General features: G+C 46.1%; 1 protein-coding gene and 1 pseudogene across 2 annotated transcripts in view; both read left to right on the top strand.

The window, feature by feature from the left end:
• LOC147660951 (pannexin-1-like) overlaps positions 1–20,288 on the top strand; it is a 219,489-nt gene that overhangs the window by 27,007 nt on the left and 172,194 nt on the right. The gene's annotated exons all lie outside the window — the stretch shown is intronic.
• Positions 14,540–16,194, top strand: LOC147660952 (heterogeneous nuclear ribonucleoprotein A/B pseudogene; annotated as a pseudogene). The gene is made up of 2 exons (XR_015306103.1): positions 14,540–15,621; positions 15,874–16,194. The product of XR_015306103.1 is annotated as a heterogeneous nuclear ribonucleoprotein A/B pseudogene (transcript).

The following is a 20,288-nucleotide window of genomic DNA, read 5'->3' as shown; positions in this document are numbered from 1 at the left end:
ACGTAATCACCAGGGACGATCTTGTGTGGCTTCACCTCGGTGTTGTCTGGAAAGGCTGCTGCGACCTGTGAACGACATGATTGTAGTGCAGACATCAAGGAAGCAAGGTAATCTGTCAGCATATTACTGTCAACATCGGTTAATTTACGGGGCAGAGGCGTCCCCCACATATTCGGTGGCCGGCCAAAAACCACCTCATATGGGGATAGCCCTGTCCTAGAATGGGCTACCATTCGCATATAGAAGAGAGCAACTGGAAGGGCTATTATCCAGTCTACACCCTTTTCTGCACAGACCTTGGCAAGACGTGTTTTCAGAGTCTGATTGTGTCTCTCTACTAATCCAGCTGCTTCGGGATGCCGAACACAGTGGAACTTCCATTGGTACCTAACAAAAGGGAAACTTGTTTCATGAGCTCGGACGAGAATGGCTGTCCGTTATCTGAATACACGACACGAGGCAAACCAAACCTCGGGAAAAATTCGCGAACCAACTGCTTGGCAGTGGTCACGGCAGTGTAATCTGGGACTGGATATGCTTCTGTCCATCGGGAAAGTGCACATACAACTACGAGGACATACTTGAATCCTCGACAACGTTCCATCTGGATATAATCCATCTGGAGGACTTCAAAAGGGTGATCAGGAGGATGGAATCCACCTTGCTCTACGGGAATGCCTTTACCTGGATTGAACTGACAACAGATCATGCAAGTACGCACTTTCTGTTTTGCGGCTGCTCGTAAATGCTTATTGAACCAAAGGTTTTGAATACTGTCTAACATGGCTTTTTCTCCTAAATGTGCAGGACTATGTGCTGTGTTAATGATAACTTGAACCATAGAGTCGGGGAGAAACCATGTGGCTTTTCCCTTCGTCATCCATCCCTGTTCTGTCTGGATCCCTCCTAGTTCTGTCCATTTCTTGATTTCGTCAGGGGTGGCATGTGTCTGTATGTCAATTACATCTAGTGCGGGATCCCTAACTGTCATGCAATGTGTCGGAACTACTGTCTTTGTCATATCAATCTGAGTGTGAGTCTGAGCTGTATGCTTGGCTGTTCGATCTGCCAGGTCGTTACCCTGGGAAATGGTATCTGTGACTTTCGTATGTGCCTTACACTTCATGATGGCTATTGTTGTAGGCAAATGTATTGCTTCTAACAGAGCTTGAATGAGGGGACCGTGCTGTATCTTGGCACCGTGGGAAGTTAAAAAACCTCTCTCTTGCCAAAGGACTCCGAAGTCGTGTACAACTCCGAATGCATAACGGGAATCTGTGTATATGTTAACTTTCAAGTTCTTGGCTCGAATACAGGCTTGGGTCAGAGCAATGAGTTCTGCTGCCTGGGCAGACAGTGTGTCAATACGATGTGTTTCTATGACTTCAGTTTCAGTGGTCACTGCATATGCGGCCACTAACTCTCCTGTACTTGTTCTCATACATGAACCATCCACATAAAGTGTCAGGTCTGGATCTGGTAATGCGATATCTGTCAAGTCTTGTCTGGGCTTCGTCATAGTGTTAATGACTTCCACACAGTCATGTGACATAGGGTCTGTTGTACTTAACGGTAAAAGTGTAGCAGGATTTAATGTATTGCAGCGTCTGATTTCTATGTGTGGCTGGAATAATGTCAATTCATAACCTGTCAGTCGTGCTATAGTCAAGTGCTGAGTCTGTGTTCGGTTTAAAAGAACTTCCACGGAATGTGGAACTTGTACTGTCAATTGGTGTCCTAATACTATGGAATCACTTTGTCTGATTGCTAGAGCTGTTGCTGCAACAGATTTCAAGCACGCAGGCAGAGCCTGGGCTACTGGATCTAATGTACTGGAAAAATAAGCACATGGTTTGTGTGAACCAGCTTGATCTTGGGTGAGTACTGACAATGCAGTACCTTCGCGTTCTGTGACAAAAAGTGTAAAAGGCTTGTTGTAACATGGTGTCGCTAAAACAGGTGCTTGACATAAGGCTTTCTTCAAGTTGTCAAAAGCTTGTGTATGTTCCTGAGTCCAAGGGAGGACAGTCGATGACGCTGCCTCCTGGGTTGTCAACTGTATAAGAAGCTTGGCTAGATATGCGTACTGAGGAATCCATTGTCTACAGTAAGAGGTGAGGCCTATAAAGGCCCGTACTTCTTTTTGTGTCTTGGGTTGTGGCATATGTACAATTAACTGGATGCGGTCAGGTGTAAGCTGTCTCCCCCTCTTGGACAGCAAGTGACCAAGGTACACAACTTGCTGAACACAGAATTGCAGCTTCGAAGGAGACACTTTGTGTCCCTTGTCGGCCAGAAAATATAGGACTGTCAGAGATGCATGTTCACATTCTTGTTCACTTCGGGCGGTGATCAATAGATCATCGACGTACTGAAGCAGAGCAGTGTTAGCAGACATGTGGATACTGTCAAGTTGTCTTTTCAAGGCTTGGCTATAGATACTCGGACTTTCCGTGAACCCTTGAGGTGCACGTGCAAATTTAAAGCTTCGGCCATTTAAACTGAATCCGAAAAGGTACTGGCTTTCCGGATCAATGGGAACACTAAAGAAGGCATTCTTGAGATCGATTACAGTAAAGTACACCGCTTCGGAATCAATAGCAGTCAATAGGGATGAAATATCTGGGACCACTGGAAACTGAGGTATGATACATTTGTTGAGCTCTCTAAGATCAATCACTAATCGATAAACAGGAGGTGCATTTGGATCAGTACGTTTAAGAATCGGAATGATTGGAGAATTACAAATATTGGAGTCAGTTTCTACAACTACTCCTTGAGCAATAAGCTCGTCAATAATTTTCAATAAGGCTGCTACAGCCTCAGGTGGCAATTTGTATTGTCGGATTCTGGGCAGAACAACACCTTCTCTAAGAGTAACACGATATGGAGTGATATGCATACAACCTACATCAGTCGGACCTTGTGCCCATAAATGCTGTGGTACGTTCTGTAATCGGGGATCAAAATCTCTCAACACATAGTGACCCTTAAAGTCACGCAGAAACAATCTCACTCCTTCCGGAGAACAACATATTACAGCTCCTAGAGCTTTCAGCGTTTTAATACCAAGCAGGTTTTCTGGACATGATTTCGTAAGCAATAAATCTGTAGTACGGGACAATGGACCAACTGCAAGGGGAACTGGTTTCGATACTTCATTAACAATAGGTTTTCCTGAAAATCCAAGGGAAACATTCAGTGAGCCTGAGAGGGGTGCCCCTGGAACCTCGTCATGACTAATGGTAGTTCTGCTTGCCCCTGTGTCAATCAAAAATTTTCTGTCTTTTCCTAATACCTGACTATGTACATAAGGACCCTCTTGATCTACAGGAATCTCGATGAGAGGCAAACCTACTTCCCTCTCTAGGCTATTTCATGAATACTGTTGGTAATCTGGATATTCAGATTGTGCATACTGGTACATCTGTTGTGTGACGTGTTGTGTTGCGGCAATGGGTTGAGATTGGGGAACAGCTACTGTCTGTTGCTGTGCATGTTGTGGAGCAGATTACGGATTCTGTTGAATATTCTGTTGAACATATTCTGGTCTAGGCTGACGTGATCTTTCTTTCGTTTTGCCTGTAGCAATATTGTGTTTCAGAACGGCACATTCACTTATAAAATGACCTGGCTGCTTACAATAATTACAATTTCCTTTAACAGGACCTGTAGGACGACTAGTCTGTGTATTCTGCATGTTACCCCTCTTCTGACCATCTGCTGGAACAGACTGGGCAACTAATACTTTCATTTTGGTGTCTTTCATGCGTCTTTGTTCATGATCGTGCTCCTCTCTGATTCTATTCTGGTGGTACTGTAACATTTGTAACATTTGGGAAGGCGTATTGGCTTGCCATGTACTCTCGACTTTCAATACTCTGTTCTTAACCTGGGGTAAGGAATTCTCGACTAATTTGGTCACGAAGAGATGTGGGAATGACTCGCTACTTGTTTTCAGGCCACTATTAATAATAAAACATTTCTCGAATCTTGAATAGAAATCACTAGTATCTTCATCTGGTTTCTGTTTGCAGGCTGAGATTGCATCCCAATCTTCCTTTTTAACTGTCAATAATCTAGGCAAAACCTGTACTAATAATCCTGGTAATGCTTTAGTTTTCTCCCCAAGACCTAAACCTGGGGTACGTCCTTTTTCTTCGTCCTCTAATTCGGCCCAATTAATCTTTTTATCTCCCACCTCCCAATCCTTTTCTTTCAGTTTTTCATAAATCCCTGCTGGCAATAATACTTTCAACATTTTAAGAATGTCTGAATATGTGTAATCACCCATGAGTAACATGTCTTTCAATTTACGGTGAAAACCTGCAGGATCTTTATCGTGACAAGGTACAATTTTCTTCATTTCCAATAATTCCATTTTAGTCAAAGGAGTGTACACAAACACACGTTCAAGCGTATCATCTGGCTTCCGGATTGGGTGTACTTCTCGTAAGGGATTCTGTCTGTCTAAGTGATATGGTTGTCTAACTGGGGGTGGAATGGAAACAAGACGTGGAGTCAGGAACGTTCTATATTTATGACGTTGTTCTAGAATGATATCAATTAAATCGGTACCTAGACCTCTCCATCTTCTCAGCAGTAAGTCTTGCAATAGATTATACAATGGACCTGGATCAGATTGTTGGTTTTCATACTGTGTAATGAGATGTTGGGTCATATATATACCAGCTAGTCGCTGTTCTTCTGGAGTAAGACTTAAAAACGTTTGCACAACTAGATCATCTTTATATATACTGTCATCCCCGGCCCATTGGACTGCTGACCGGGCTAGTTCCTGATCACATAAGGTAGTAAGTTCATGATAACCTATTCTTTCTTTCAGGATTTTGTCAGTAACTTGGAATATATGTTCAAGAGAACATTGCTCTGGTATCGGGGAAAGGTAACGTTTCTTGCTTTCTGGACGAATGGGTTTGTCGAAAGGACTACTTAAAGGATACTGTCTAGGAGGTTTCGCTCTCCCTACATACGCTATTATATCTTGAGATGGGTCTGGATTCTCTGACTCTTCCTCCTCTGAGGAGTCTTTTTCGTCTGACTCGGCTGTCCTATCAGCCTCGTGTCGGGCATGTATGGCTACTATTTCTTTACGGATCTTTCTGGACATGGCATCTATACAATTCTGTTTGTCATGTTTGCCATCCGCAATATTTTGACTCCATTTTGTCAGTACTTTCATCTCTTCCTTAACAACACCTGTCTGATCTTGTTCCCTTATCAAACAATTAATCAAGAATCGTAAAAGTAAACCTTGTGTCTCAACTTTCTGATAGGCCATGGCTTCTCGAACACATTCTGGCCTCTCTCCTGTCCTAATAAAATGATATATGTTGTCTAGATGCTCTGGCATTTCTGGTAATAACATTAGATAATCTGTAACACGTCTTAGACGTAACGAGGCTAACATCATTTCTCCTGCCTTGCCAGGTACTGGATCATATCTACAATCCGTAAGATACTGTTTAAGTTTTTCATGCGGCATCGCTGCCGGAGTACATTGTGTAGCTAACTCTCTCATTGTCACTCGATGTAATTGTGGCGGGGTGTGATATGGACCTCCTGAAGCACCCCCTGAGGCAGAACCATGAGCATGGCTTGACGTCATTGCGTGTGGTAAAGACACATTTAACGAGGACGACTGAGCCGCGTCTGTAGCAAAAGGATTAAGAGGACCAGGAATAGGGGGACCAGTGGCAGCGGCAGAAGGGGAAGTGACAACAGGTGCGGGAAGTAGTCCTGGACGTGGAGGGGTCGTGACTTGATCAGCAGGAATATGCTGTGGCAGGGGGACGCCGGGTGCAGCGTCAGGCCACAGCGCACGGAGGCGCATAAGAGAAGGGGACTCCTGCTGAGGAGCGGGGGGTCTCACCACACTGCCGGGGATTGCTGCTGTCCATCGCGGAGGTCCAGAGGCACGGGACCCGCGGTATTTACTACCGCTTTGAGCGCCGCAGGAGCGGCTGGAAAACTACATTTCCCAGCGTCCCCTGCTTCTTCCCGGGGACGCCGGGTGCAGCGTCAGGCCACAGCGCACGGAGGCGCATAAGAGAAGGGGACTCCTGCTGAGGAGCGGGGGGTCTCACCACACTGCCGGGGATTGCTGCTGTCCATCGCGGAGGTCCAGAGGCACGGGACCCGCGGTATTTACTACCGCTTTGAGCGCCGCAGGAGCGGCTGGAAAACTACATTTCCCAGCGTCCCCTGCTTCTTCCCGGGGACGCCGGGTGCAGCGTCAGGCCACAGCGCACGGAGGCGCATAAGAGAAGGGGACTCCTGCTGAGGAGCGGGGGGTCTCACCACACTGCCGGGGATTGCTGCTGTCCATCGCGGAGGTCCAGAGGCACGGGACCCGCGGTATTTACTACCGCTTTGAGCGCCGCAGGAGCGGCTGGAAAACTACATTTCCCAGCGTCCCCTGCTTCTTCCCGGGGACGCCGGGTGCAGCGTCAGGCCACAGCGCACGGAGGCGCATAAGAGAAGGGGACTCCTGCTGAGGAGCGGGGGGTCTCACCACACTGCCGGGGATTGCTGCTGTCCATCGCGGAGGTCCAGAGGCACGGGACCCGCGGTATTTACTACCGCTTTGAGCGCCGCAGGAGCGGCTGGAAAACTACATTTCCCAGCGTCCCCTGCTTCTTCCCGGGGACGCCGGGTGCAGCGTCAGGCCACAGCGCACGGAGGCGCATAAGAGAAGGGGACTCCTGCTGAGGAGCGGGGGGTCTCACCACACTGCCGGGGATTGCTGCTGTCCATCGCGGAGGTCCAGAGGCACGGGACCCGCGGTATTTACTACCGCTTTGAGCGCCGCAGGAGCGGCTGGAAAACTACATTTCCCAGCGTCCCCTGCTTCTTCCCGGGGACGCCGGGTGCAGCGTCAGGCCACAGCGCACGGAGGCGCATAAGAGAAGGGGACTCCTGCTGAGGAGCGGGGGGTCTCACCACACTGCCGGGGATTGCTGCTGTCCATCGCGGAGGTCCAGAGGCACGGGACCCGCGGTATTTACTACCGCTTTGAGCGCCGCAGGAGCGGCTGGAAAACTACATTTCCCAGCGTCCCCTGCTTCTTCCCGGGGACGCCGGGTGCAGCGTCAGGCCACAGCGCACGGAGGCGCATAAGAGAAGGGGACTCCTGCTGAGGAGCGGGGGGTCTCACCACACTGCCGGGGATTGCTGCTGTCCATCGCGGAGGTCCAGAGGCACGGGACCCGCGGTATTTACTACCGCTTTGAGCGCCGCAGGAGCGGCTGGAAAACTACATTTCCCAGCGTCCCCTGCTTCTTCCCGGGGACGCCGGGTGCAGCGTCAGGCCACAGCGCACGGAGGCGCATAAGAGAAGGGGACTCCTCCCGCGTCGCGGGACCGCGCGCGGGTCGGCGCCCGGGGCTAAGCCCGGGCAAAGGGCGGGCCCTCTGTGGCCCTCAGAGACCAGAGGAGGACGGGCCGGGCCACCCCATCTGGTGTCATGAACAGAGGAGGTACCGAGTCGTTGCATTTGTAATCTGTACTGTCTTTGACCCTGTTGCTGTTGTCTCCGGGGTTCTGCTCCCAATCTAACATGTCCATCTGGGAAGAGCTAAATGCCATGTGTGGCACTAAGTATGTCCCAGATGCTCTAACTCCCCCTATAGCGGGTAGAGACACTGGTCAATTAATCTGCACGCCCCTGGACATACCTTCATCCCCCGAAACATTCCTCTCTCAAGCGAATACCGACCAAATGTGCTGTAGTCCCTTATTATTATCCCCCCCCATCCTAACCTCACCTGCATCGGATAAGGCCGGGACTCAAACTAATGATTATGCACCCCCCTTCCAATCAACCCTACTAGCCAAAATCGATCAATTGCTAAACGCTGCTTTATCACCGTTGGTCGCGAAAATTAATGAGTTGGGGGACAGGCTGATCAGGATTGAAAAAATTGTAACAAGGTCCAATCCACCAACTGAAAATACTATTACACCTACATGCTCCACTGTCACTAACACCCATGGAAAGCCGATGATCACTGCTCCCAGGAAAGCTCAAACTTCTGATTCCCACATGTCAACATGCATTCCAAGTGGCCGCAACGCTACATTTAATCCCGGACATACCCCTCACAGAGTTCGTGAAAGAAGCCATCGAATTGATCTACCCCCCGAAGCCGCCCCGTATGTCACCGTTCTCTCTGGGGTCCCTGCACTCAGTCCAGGCAAACGTGAATCACATCAGGACCTACTGAATAAAGCCATCTTCTGGCTCAAAAACAATAGACCGTTACCACCTGACTTAGATGGCGGGATCCTGAGGGTCAGGAGGGTGGAGTGGCTAGGTTTGCTGCCCAAGGACATTCCGGGGGACCTGATACTAATTAAATTTAAATACAGGAACATTGCCACCTATTTACGATCTACCCAGCCCACAGTTGGAGACGGTCCCATCTGTATCTGGGACCTGCATGACTTTTATCCTGGCCCCCGAGCACCAAATTATAACAACAGATGAAAAAGTGGGACTTTGTGTATTTTGGGTTATTATTTTGAACAGTCGATTAGTTTAAACATTTTAGTTTGTTTTTAAATAGTTAGCTTCCCTTTAATTTTACAACGAACTGCCGAGTTATTTTTGTATGTATGTAATTTTCTCTGTTGCTTTTATGGTTTTAATTTAACCGAATAAAGCTTATCTGAACTGAGCTGTGGCAGATTATTATTAGCAGGACGTACGGGAACATTGGTATATGCGGGAGCTACATCATCCAAATAGGAAGAAAGGAAAATATCTGCTGCGGTCTTATGGTGACGTACTTTAGTCGGAACCAATGGTGGTGGCAAGTTACAGGGTACTTCCGGGGTCGCCTTAGGCAGGCCCTCGGCAAGAACTGGATACATGCCTGTAATGAATGCATTTCTTTGTCTGTCTAATTGTTCTGATCTGACCTGTTCTCCTTCATCTAGTAACTCTTTTTCTTTGGCTTTTTAGGACTCTTCTCTACTTCTCTCTGCTTTTCTGAATTCTTTTTCTGTTCTTCTATGCGATTCTTTACGCCACAATTCTATGGCATCTTTCTGAGATTGTCGGGCTTTCTTTTTCCATAATGCTTCTTCTACTCTCATGATGCATTCAGCATCCCAGGTTCCTGAAACAGGCCATTTAAACTTCTCTTCCAGATTCTTAGTATAATCCACCCATAAATCTAAATACAACACAGCGTCTAAGCCGTGCTTGTGGTACATAAAATATCCTGGAGTGTCCCTAGGCGGGACAGGCACTGCTTCTTCGAGTATCCCTTTCCTAGTTCCTATCTGACGTAACTTTGTAAATAACGGCATTATTTCTTTGACTCGAACTCAATAAACACAGTAATGGAAAGCAAACAGTCATTCATACCACGACATACAACACATTAAAACATTTCGAATAGATACTGTCTAGTACATAAAACACAATACATGGAATCACGTGAAATAATACTTGAAGGCTTGAATACTGAATCACTGAATCACTGAATCACTAGATGCACTGCTAAACAGTACAGACCGGTCCCATAAAGAGACACGTCATACCGCGCTCACCTAAGTGAACACGTACGGACCAGGACTGTGTACCCAGACCTGTCTTGACCGGACACAAACTAATGCACCCGTCTAGATGCTTCCCTAGCAACGGTACTCACCGGGAGCAATACTTGAACTTGAACTTGAAGGCCTCGGACTGGACTGGACTTTGGACTGGACCGCTACTGCTACTACGCATGCGCCTCGGTACTTCGGAACAGGTGGGCCCCTGGATACCTCGGACACTGCTACTCTCGGCTGGGCTCTGGTCGGGATCCTCCGCACTCCTCACCGCCTCGTCTGGATGTCGACCGCAGTCTTCGTCACCTCCGTAGGCCTGAGGGAGATACAGGAAAACCTGCAGATGCGCATAGGTGTCCGTCACGGCTGTGGCAGGGGACAAGGCCTGCGACGCATCGCCGGCGCGTGGGGTGGGGGAGGGGTCCCTATTCGGGCGCCAAATTATGTGGTAAATAAATTTACCCAGTCAGTTTTTCCGTATAATTATCATTACAAGACAGCTCATTCAAATGAGAGGCAGAGTCCGTGGTATCTGAGTCATACGGGTTTTAATGAAAAACTCGAGGTTGGAGATCATGATCCGTCACCACTAGGGTTCGGGAAGGGACAGTCAACGTTTTATTAACAGTACACATTATATATAGTAAAGTAACATAATTGAATCCAATACAGTAGGCGTAACAGGTGAAAAGAAGAAGATAAGAACACATGTGCGTAACAAGGGGCGTGAAAGAAGGCGTGTAATAGGCGTACACGGAGGCGTATAATGTGAACGTAATGTAGACGTCACAGAAAGTGTCATAAGTGGGTGTGTGCACAGAGGTAATCTGCAGAGTCAGCAGGAAGTGCGGATGCGCGCGCGGCTAGCATGACGTGACATAGACGTGTAACTGGGAAGAACTTTAACACTAGTAGAGGAGACAGAAGTCTGGGATGTCAGAACGACCTGGACCTATAACATATCTAGTATCTTATGTTTGGAGGATGTATTATCTGAAGTAAAAGGTCTCTCGGGCAGAGGCTAATCTATACTGGATGCTAGTGCGTGCATATATGTCTACGTGTCTACGTGCAGGGGCCATGGGCCTACTATGGCAACGGGAACTGTAAATTACTTGCATGGAGACAGGAAGGCTTGCTCTTTGCTCTGTAGCCGGGGAGATGTTTACCTAAATCACTAGACAGGAATGTATTTTCGAGGAGGCTGAACAGATAACTTGAAGGCAAAATACTGTCTTGGCAGGCAGGCCAGGTTGAGCCAGGCACCGCTTCGCTTGGCAGGAAGTAAGGCAGAGGTCAGGGATACGTGTCCATGCTGCAGCTTTCAGAGGCAGAAAGCATAAAGGGCTCGGAGACAGAAATCAGGGCCTAGCTCGGCAGAGCCAGGAAAAACGTAAAAGTGTACCATGTAAAGACGTCGGCATGGTATGGTTAGGAACGGAATTATCGATCCATTCATGGTGGATCTGAAAGAGGACATGTTAACGTTGGACGCAAATGTATTTGCGTCTTCATATTCGGTCATGGAGGGAAATTACATGTACTTGAAGCACGTACATGGAGACGTTGGGGTACACGTTAGGGGACATACTGGACCATAAAAATTTCAATTACCTCAGGCCTTGCAATCAACCCCAACTAACCCCTAGTACACAGGATGAGCCCCCTTTATCACAATCAAAAGTGAACTCGCCTTTGGCATTGACCCCTCAGCCTACCATCGCCAAAAGGAAGCGAGAAGGGGTCAACCACCTGGGGAGACAGGCCAAGCAACAGAAACCAAATCCTCATCCTGTATCTCCTAATATTTCTAACACTGACACATTGAATCCACTTATTCACGCTTCTTTTTTGGCTTCAATCGAGAACATAATTAAGACTATATTATCCCCCCTGATGGACAAAATGGTCAGTTTAGGGGATAGGCTTATGGCCGTCGAGGAAGCAATTAAGGCCAATCCACTACCTGTAAAAACTATAACCACATCCACTCAATTATAGCCTTTAGTAGCCACAAAAATGCTCGAAAACCCCGTACCACCCATTATCAGTCAGCAACTCGACATGGGAAAAGCTTGGATCCCCCTGTCAAAATTGTACATAGCTCCCGCCCTACAGTAGGGCTAAATAAACAATTGCCTTTAAATAAGGAAACCGTGGTCATTCGTAACAAAATGTCGCCCACATCCAAGCATCTACATTTGCCTCCAGAGGCCGCCCCTATTGTGTGTGTGCTTTCGGGAGTACCTGAACTTACAAGGGGGAAACATGAAAGCCATATGGACCTTAGAAACAAGGTCTCATTTTGGTTAACCAAAAATAGACCTCTACCGCCAAATATTGATGGGACCATACTTAGTGTCAGAAGGGTGGGCTGGCTAGGACCTCTACGCAAGGACTTGGTGGGCGATCTGGTACTTGTTAAATTCAGGTCTAACTATGTGGTTCCTTATCTCCAATCCTGGCAGCCTCAAATAGGAGATGGTCCTATATCTATATGGAGCATATGTGACTTCTATCCTAGTTCATTATATGTCTAGTTGAAACGAAAAAATTCATAGCATGGTCGGTTTTCTTTTTTGTTTTTTTCCTTAAAGTGCGTTTGTAGAAATATCGCTCTTTCTTTCTTATTTTGAACAACCAGAAAATACTATGTATCATGCAATTATGTATTATGTTGGTTTTAATAATGTATTGTATGTTTTAAACTGTTTGTTTTTATTTTGTGATGTCTTTTATGGTTAATTGTACCGAATAAAGACTTGTGAACTGGATCTGCACAGACCTTTACATTAACTTATTTTACCCTGTGTATGTGGTGGTCATTCGCTGAAGATTCACCCTTAGGAGAAGAAAAATAGGATGTTTTTTTGATCTGCTGTAAACCATTATTTCCTCTTTGTAGTCTGCCATTGCAGGTCACCTTTGTGTGTTTTGGTTCAAGGTAAACCTGTATTACTTTGCCTGATTTTGCATCTTTTACTGGCTTATAAATCCATCATTGGCATAACCGTGGTGCAGTTTTTTACACTATTTTCATGTCCAGTACCTACCTATTTATAATGTGTTGGCAAAACAAAGCTAGCAACTGGGATTAAAGAATGCCTTTCAGCTGGTACATAACAATTTCAATTGCTTGTTCATATGCAGACCAGTTATATTAGTGTAACTAAGAATGGGACATATAGAGCCTGCAGGCCATGTCTATATTTCAAGTGTACCTTATGTATTCAGAAAGAAAGCTTGTGTGTGAACCAAGTGAATGTAAAGAATTAGGAAGATCAAATTTAGAAGTGAACAAATAGAATTCGACTTCATCTGCACTACCCAGAGACTAACCCGGCTTACAGATATCAGCACGTGCACCTGGTCGGACCACGCGCTGATTAGGTGCGGGGTCCCGCTGGATAGCCCCACATTGCAGCCGTCACTTGTTTGGAAAACATGTGCGCAGCTGGATTAGAATTGAGGCAGATAATCTGGTGGGTACCTTACTCAGACTCCCCATGAAAGCACCCACTTCAGGCAACCTGGACTATGAGAGTGCTGCCCTCACCGACACGCTTAAGAAAGCCATTGATCAGGTAGCACCGTCACGGAGGGAGAAAGTTAGAGATAAAGGAAAGGGCACCCCCTGGTTCAATGACGAACAGAGGGGCAAGAAGCAAACCCTCCGCCAAGCCGAGAGAAGGTGGCGGAAATCAGACATCCAAGACGATCTTGTTGCTCACAAACTCTTGCTTATCTCCTATAAAAAGGCCATCATGACTAGGAAGGCTGAATACTATGAGGCAAGAATCACAGGTGCAGCAAATAAACAGAAAGAGACTTTTAAAATACTAAAAGAACTCAGCCAGAAGTCAACTCTAGGATCCACAGCTTCACCAGTAGACGGCAACACCTTTCAGACCTATTTTCTGCACAAGGCCGAGGACATCCTAGCTGAGATTGAGAGCACCCCGACCCATCAGGACCCCCAGAACAACACCCCACGCCCCTTAATCCTGCTAACCAGCTCCCCTCTTTCCCTAAATTAGATCCTGCCTCTCTGTCAGGCCTGATGAGCCATATCAAATCAGGCTCACCAGCAGACCCCTGTCCTCCAAGGGTTTTTGGCATGGCCCTTCCCGGTCTTAAAAGACAGATCCTCGCCCTACTAAATCTCTACTTAGAGACAGGCTACCTTCCCTGTGGCCTGAAGGAAGCCAGGATCACCCCTCTGTTGAAGAAACCTGGGGCTGATGTTGCGACTCTTAAAAACTACAGAGCAATTTCCCAGCTCCGCTTCCTGGCGAAAGTCATAGAGCAACACATCCTAAAAACACTCTTAGTGGCAGCAGGGGGCTTCAGGCCCCACCACAGCACTGAGCTTGTAATGCTATCGGTATTTGACGAGCTCAGAGTCATGGCCGACAATAAGAAACGTGCGCACTGGTGCTGTTAGACCTGTCAGCAGCCTTCGACGCGGTCAATCAAGTGCAGATTCTAGCCCGCATTTCCGAGCTGGGCATCTGCGGGGTGGCCCACCAGTGGCTTGAATCCTTTCTTTCGGGGCGGTCGCAGAGGGTCCAGCTTGGGGAGCAGGTGTTTGACAGGGGCGCCCTCACGTGTGGCGTCCCCCAGGGCTCAGCACTGCCCCCACTCCTCTTCAACATTTACCTCCTGCCACTAACACCTGCCTTGGCGCGCATGGACTGCCAAGCCTTTAACTATGAGGATGACACACAGCTCATCCTCCAGATTGACTACTCCCAGCAGGCCTCCTCATTGATTCAAAATATTCTTAGATACACAGTGAACTGGATGACAACCAACTCTCTGAAGGTCAACTCAGAATAAACTGAGTTCCTAGTCATCCCCTGGAAGACAAACCACTGGAGTGACCGTCTCTGGCCCCAAGAGCCGGGCGCAACCCCTACGCCGGTCACGTTGATAAAAACCTTGGGCATCAAGGGGAGAGTCCATCTTGAAGGAAATTCATCGTTCGTAGCGTCTCGTGTGTTCTTCGCCCGCTTCCCAAACATGTCTGATTCGGAGCAAAAACCAACTGAGACCACCGAGAACGGTCACGAAGCGGCAGAAGCCGAGGCTGCAGAGCAGCCGATTGACGGCGTGGAGGTCGATCAAATGCCCGAAGAAACCGATACGGCTAGCGCCACCAAGAGCGATGAGGACGCAGGGTGCGTAGCTGATATTTCTTCTCCTTTAATGAACGGAATGAAAATGTTTGTCGGTGGACTGAGTTGGGACACAAGTAAGAAAGACCTGAAAGACTATTTTACAAAATTCGGTGAAGTAGTGGATTGCACCATCAAAATGGACCCTAACACAGGAAGATCCAGGGGATTTGGCTTTATTCTATTTAAAGAAGCTACAAGTGTAGACAAGGTATTGGAACAGAAGGAACACAGGTTAGATGGGCGAGTGATCGACCCCAAAAAGGCGATGGCAATGAAAAAAGATCCAGTCAAGAAAATTTTTGTTGGTGGACTCAACCCGGAAGCAACAGAAGAAAAGATCAGGGAATATTTTGGTGACTTTGGAGAGATTGAAGCAATTGAGCTCCCAATGGATCCGAAAACCAACAAAAGGAGGGGATTTGTGTTCATCACGTTCAAAGATGAAGAGCCAGTGAAGAAGATAATGGAAAAAAAATTCCACAATGTTAGCGGTAGCAAGTGCGAAATTAAGGTAGCGCAGCCGAAAGAAGTTTACCAGCAGCAGCAGTTCGGTGGTGGCAGAGGCGGTGGTGGAAGCGGTGGCGGTTTTGGAGGAAGAGGCCGAGGTGGAAGAGGGGGTGGAGCACAGAGCCAAAATTGGAATCAAGGTTACAACAACTATTGGAACTAGGGCTATGGGAGTCAAGGATATGGTGGCTATGGGCAGCAAGATTGGATATGGAGGATATGACTATACTGGATATGGGTATTATGGATATGGACCAGGATATGATTACAGTCAGGGCAGTGCAAGCTATGGAAAGGCTCCAAGGCGTGGCAGTCAGAGTAACTACAAGCCATATTGAACAAACTTTTTCAGGTATGCAGTGGCATGCACAGTATTTCAGAGACTGCACAGGTTTTGTAAACGACTATTCTGGATAACAAGATTATGTACCAAAATAAAGTTTCTACAAATTTTATGGCCTGTTGAAAAGAAAAAAAAGCAAGTATCATTGTACAAACTCCCCTGGAAACATTTTTAAGTGTTAAAAAAAAGCTCTACTTGTCTTAGGTGTGTGTGTAATGCCAGTCTTGCAAGGAAGATATTAATTAATGATTTTATTAATAGGTTAAACTGAAACTGATTTGAGGGTCTGCTTAAAGCTGCAGCTCTTCATCTAGGGACTGCCTCTTGGAGTGAAGTATGGACTCTGCATTACTCCAGTTGTACAGACTGACATGCATCTTAGGGAACCAGTGTCACTTTTCCACCTTTTTATTTTGTATTGTTTTGTGTCATACATTTCCTGTAACGGAAGTGTTAATTTTACTGTACTTTTTGGTACCTTTTGGAATCTAATGTATTGTAAGGTATTTTACATGTGTTCTGATTCACCATAACATGGATATGGAAGCTATCCTAGCTTTTGAAATAAAAGAATTTGAGTACTTTGGGCATCAAGATAGATGCTGACCTCTCTATGCCCAACCAAGTTCCGACGGTGACTGGAACATGCACTGGCATGCTGAGACAGATCCAGAGACTTGCCCCCCTCCTCTCAACTGCAGCTCTATAGATTATAGTATCAGCCACCATCGTTTTCAGGGTTTGATTACGGGAACGCCCTATATATCGGCCTACCGGGAAAAACGAACCAACAAATTACAGGTGACCATGAATGATGCAGCTAGGCTGACCTTCAGGCTCCCCAGAAGGGCACATGCGACCCCGCTCTTGCCCAAGCTTCACTGGCTCCCCATCAAGCAGAGAGCTAAAACATTCAAGGGCCTTTGTATTGCCCACAAAGCATTCTACGGCCAGGCCCGACCTACATTAAAGAGCGTCTCCAAAACTATGTGCCAGGCCGATAACTCCAGTCCCCCGAGAGCTGCCTGCTGGCAGTTCCCTGGTTTAATATGATATCTAAGGGAGGCAGAACCCTCTCTGTCCTGCTCCCGCAACTCTGGAATAAACTACCTGATGACCTCTGCAAGGAATGCGCTCTCCTCCCTTTCAGGAAACGCCTCAAAACGCTCCTGTTCAGGGAGGCGTTGGACACTATTTAAATCATCTGTCACGCAGGTTCCTGGGGACTGCAGTGGTTTTCGGACCCCTCTCTCAAAGCGCTAAGAGACCTGATGGTGATTATGCGCTATGAAAGTAGCAATTGGATGCCAGCCTGATAAAAGAATCTTTTTATTTTTATTTCTGTTTTATTTTAACAATCAAATTGAAACGATACAATTCAAAGCACGAGTTGACAATATTGAGTTTCTGAAATACAATGCTTGTCACAAACATATGAGTACAAATACTGATGCTCTCTTGCATCTGTCCCGGACAGTTAGATTATCAAGGTCCCTTAAGGTAATCCCAAGCGCACCCCAATCAGTCGCACATTGTATTGTATTGTAATTGCATTTGTATAGCGCTTACTACCCCTGACGAGGCATCGAAGCGCTTTTTCGGCGAGTAGCACAAGTGTTGAATTAGTATAGTGAAACATGCAAGTAAGTTTTAAGTGGTGGATATGTTAGTCAGTTATTTGGATTCGGAAGGATAGCAGAAGGATAGAAGAGGAAAGAAGGTTTATATTTATATAGCGCTTCTAACCCATGATGGGGTGTTGAGGCATTTTTTTTTGGCGAGTAGCACCCTGCTCCGGAAACCCATAAAGGATAAGGTGAATTAGTATGGTGAAATATGAAAGTATTTTGAGTGGTGCATATTAGTCAGTTATTTGGAGTGAGAAGGATAGCGGAGGGATAGAAGCGTAAGAAAAGTTTGCATTCATATAGCGCCTGTTACTACCCCTGATGGGGTGCTGAAGCGCTTTTCTGGCGAGTAGCAGGCTACTCCGGAAACCCATACAGGATTAGTGTTGAAAATTAGTAAAGTGAAATATGAAGTAATTTGAGTGTTGAATTTGTTAGTCAGTTATTTGGATTGAGAAGGGTTGGGGAGGGGTAAAAAAGGAAAAAAGTTTTGCATTTATATAGCGCTTGTTACCCTAATGAGGTGTTGAAACGCTTTGATGGCGAGTAGCACGCTACTCTGGAAGCCATAAAGAATTAGTGATGAATTAGTATATTGGAATATAAAATTAGAGAACTGAACATGTTAGTCTGTTATTTTGATTGATTTGGAGGGGAAGAGTCAGAGGGAAGAGTTCAGAAAGGTTTGTTTTGGGGGATCGGTATAGTAAAAGAGGTGTCAGATGATGCAAGGAGGGGTAGAGTAGGAGAGAGTCAAGACAGGTTTATTTTGAGGGAACATAGTAGTGGTATGGGGTTTGGGATAAATGAGAGAGTGTAGAGGGTATACTGATAGATGTATAGGGTGAGAGATAGGGCAGTGAATTGGAAAGAGTAGTAGAAAGAAGTTTGAGATGAGTCAGAAAGTCGGACTAGAAGATATATTGAGAGAAGTATAGGCTGAGAAATAGGGTAGTGCATTGGAAATGCTAAATTAGAAGAAAGCGATAAATATATAGATCCATAAGTACATTGAAAGTATATAGATGCTTAAAGGAGGTAAGTATATGCAGATTAAAGATATTGATAGAGGTACAGGATGAGAAATAGGGTAGTGCATTGGATATGCTTTGTTAGGAGAAAAGTAACAGACCCACAGATCCAAGTACATGGAGGTACATAGATGGACACTGGAAGCAAGTACATGTAGACCAAAGATGATTTTGTTTCCTTATGTTTTTTGTTTTTATCACAATATAATAATTGTACATGTTTATACAAAGCAATACACAGCGATAGGCACATAGCTATAGTGAAAATAAATGCTAACATACAGAGGGACACCCAGTAAAGCCTTAAGGGGCCTGGGCAGGTGTGAGGGGAGGGCTCAGAGTTGCCTGGGAGCTGAATAGTCAATCACCAGTACTAGGTCTGCTGGCCTTGGGGTGGGGGCTAGGACTGGGGAGCTGCTTCCCTTGTTCAGAATCTCATAGGAGACAGACAGGCTCAATCCACACTTTGGACCTCTGCAGACAAGGGGCTAACTTATACACTGACAATAGTGTTTGTATAAAACTTAACTCCCTCTCCTGGCCAAAAAAACGAAGTGCACAGTCCCTATTAAACACAGTTTAAACATCACACAGAAGATCACTGCTGCCTCAGAGCACCCTCTGATGTAAAATATCCCTGTTGCTGGGGGAGTGAGGGGGGCCGAGGAGAGGCTGGTTTCACTTCCAAGTCACCAGGGTAATTCGGTTAAATAATCTTGAACATGATGAAAATAGAAATCTGTGTACATGGCTTGCTCAACGGATTAACAGGAGGCAAACAAATGCAATTTATTTTATGAACAATCAACTTTTGTACCTTTTGTAGGCAAGTCACCAAGGGGTGCACACCATGCCAGGCCTTGAAACGCATACCTATTTGGAAATGGATAGTTTTCATTAGTTTAGGTGGATACGCTTAGGATAGTAAGAAGAGTGGCAGATATTGGTGCAAGGATTCAAGAACATTCTTGTAAGAAAGTGGAACAATAAAAAGGTATTCACTCTCCCAGACTATTTACTGACAACTGAGAATCATTGATAATTGCTCATAAGAGTTGTATTCCAACTGGGGGCTACTTCAACTTTCAATTTTAAGCATGGAGCTAGCTAAATAAATAAAACCAAACTATGAAATATGACTTACTTTTTGCTTGAGGCTATTCGGATGCATCTGAACTGAAAGCAAGATACAGAAAATGGAATGTGAAGCTGGTGGGCCTGACGGAAGGGGGAAGGGAGAAAGCAAACTTTTTTTTTTTTTAAGAATAGAAAAAAAAGAAATGACATCACAATACATCCACAATAATCATGAGAGTAATCCTATAGCGTATAATCTGTTCACAAGAATAATCATAATCATAAATGTCCCCGCCAAATCAATATAATAACACAAAATAAAGAGACACCACGTTACGAACACAAAAAGGACCACCCCACATTATTCTTGAACATTGTAACCTTGCCGTGCTGAAGCAATAGAGCATCTCCATCCTTTGATTCATAATACTCATCCGGGCCGTACACTGCACCATCCTGTTTCACCCAGTTCAGTCTACTCAGCCTCAGATGCCCTTTTCTGAAGAAAGAGTCTCAGAGGTTCCCAAATATCTTTTGGGCTCGAGATTGTGGGTAATTCCTCCTCATATGTTTCCATGTTATCTGTGCAGTAGACCAAGTGTTTTACCCAATGTTCTACTTTCGGTACGTGTCTCCCGCCCCACGTAATTGCCACTCTCCGTGCAGCCATGAACAAGGCCAAGCGCACAAATCTACCCCTCACTCCTCTGACGCGAGGCACACAACACAGCAGACAAACAAGCGGAGTGCACTGTAACTTCACATCCGTATTGGACTCTTGTAGTGTAGTTCCTATTTTCCCTATAGGCCCTGTGCATTGGAATAACAAAAACAGCAGTGTAGACGTAGGACTGCGGTCTTCTAGGTCTCTACTGACTATGTTAGACTTAATTTAGGTTTGCGCCAGCTAGCTCAGAGGTCACTGGAAACTTTCCTGACT

Source organism: Lissotriton vulgaris, unplaced genomic scaffold (genome assembly GCF_964263255.1).
Source record: "Lissotriton vulgaris unplaced genomic scaffold, aLisVul1.2 SCAFFOLD_1007, whole genome shotgun sequence".
NCBI classification, from domain to species: domain Eukaryota; kingdom Metazoa; phylum Chordata; class Amphibia; order Caudata; family Salamandridae; genus Lissotriton; species Lissotriton vulgaris.
The sequence above is the reverse complement of the archived record's forward strand: the minus strand, read 5'-3'. Positions and strand labels throughout refer to the sequence as shown.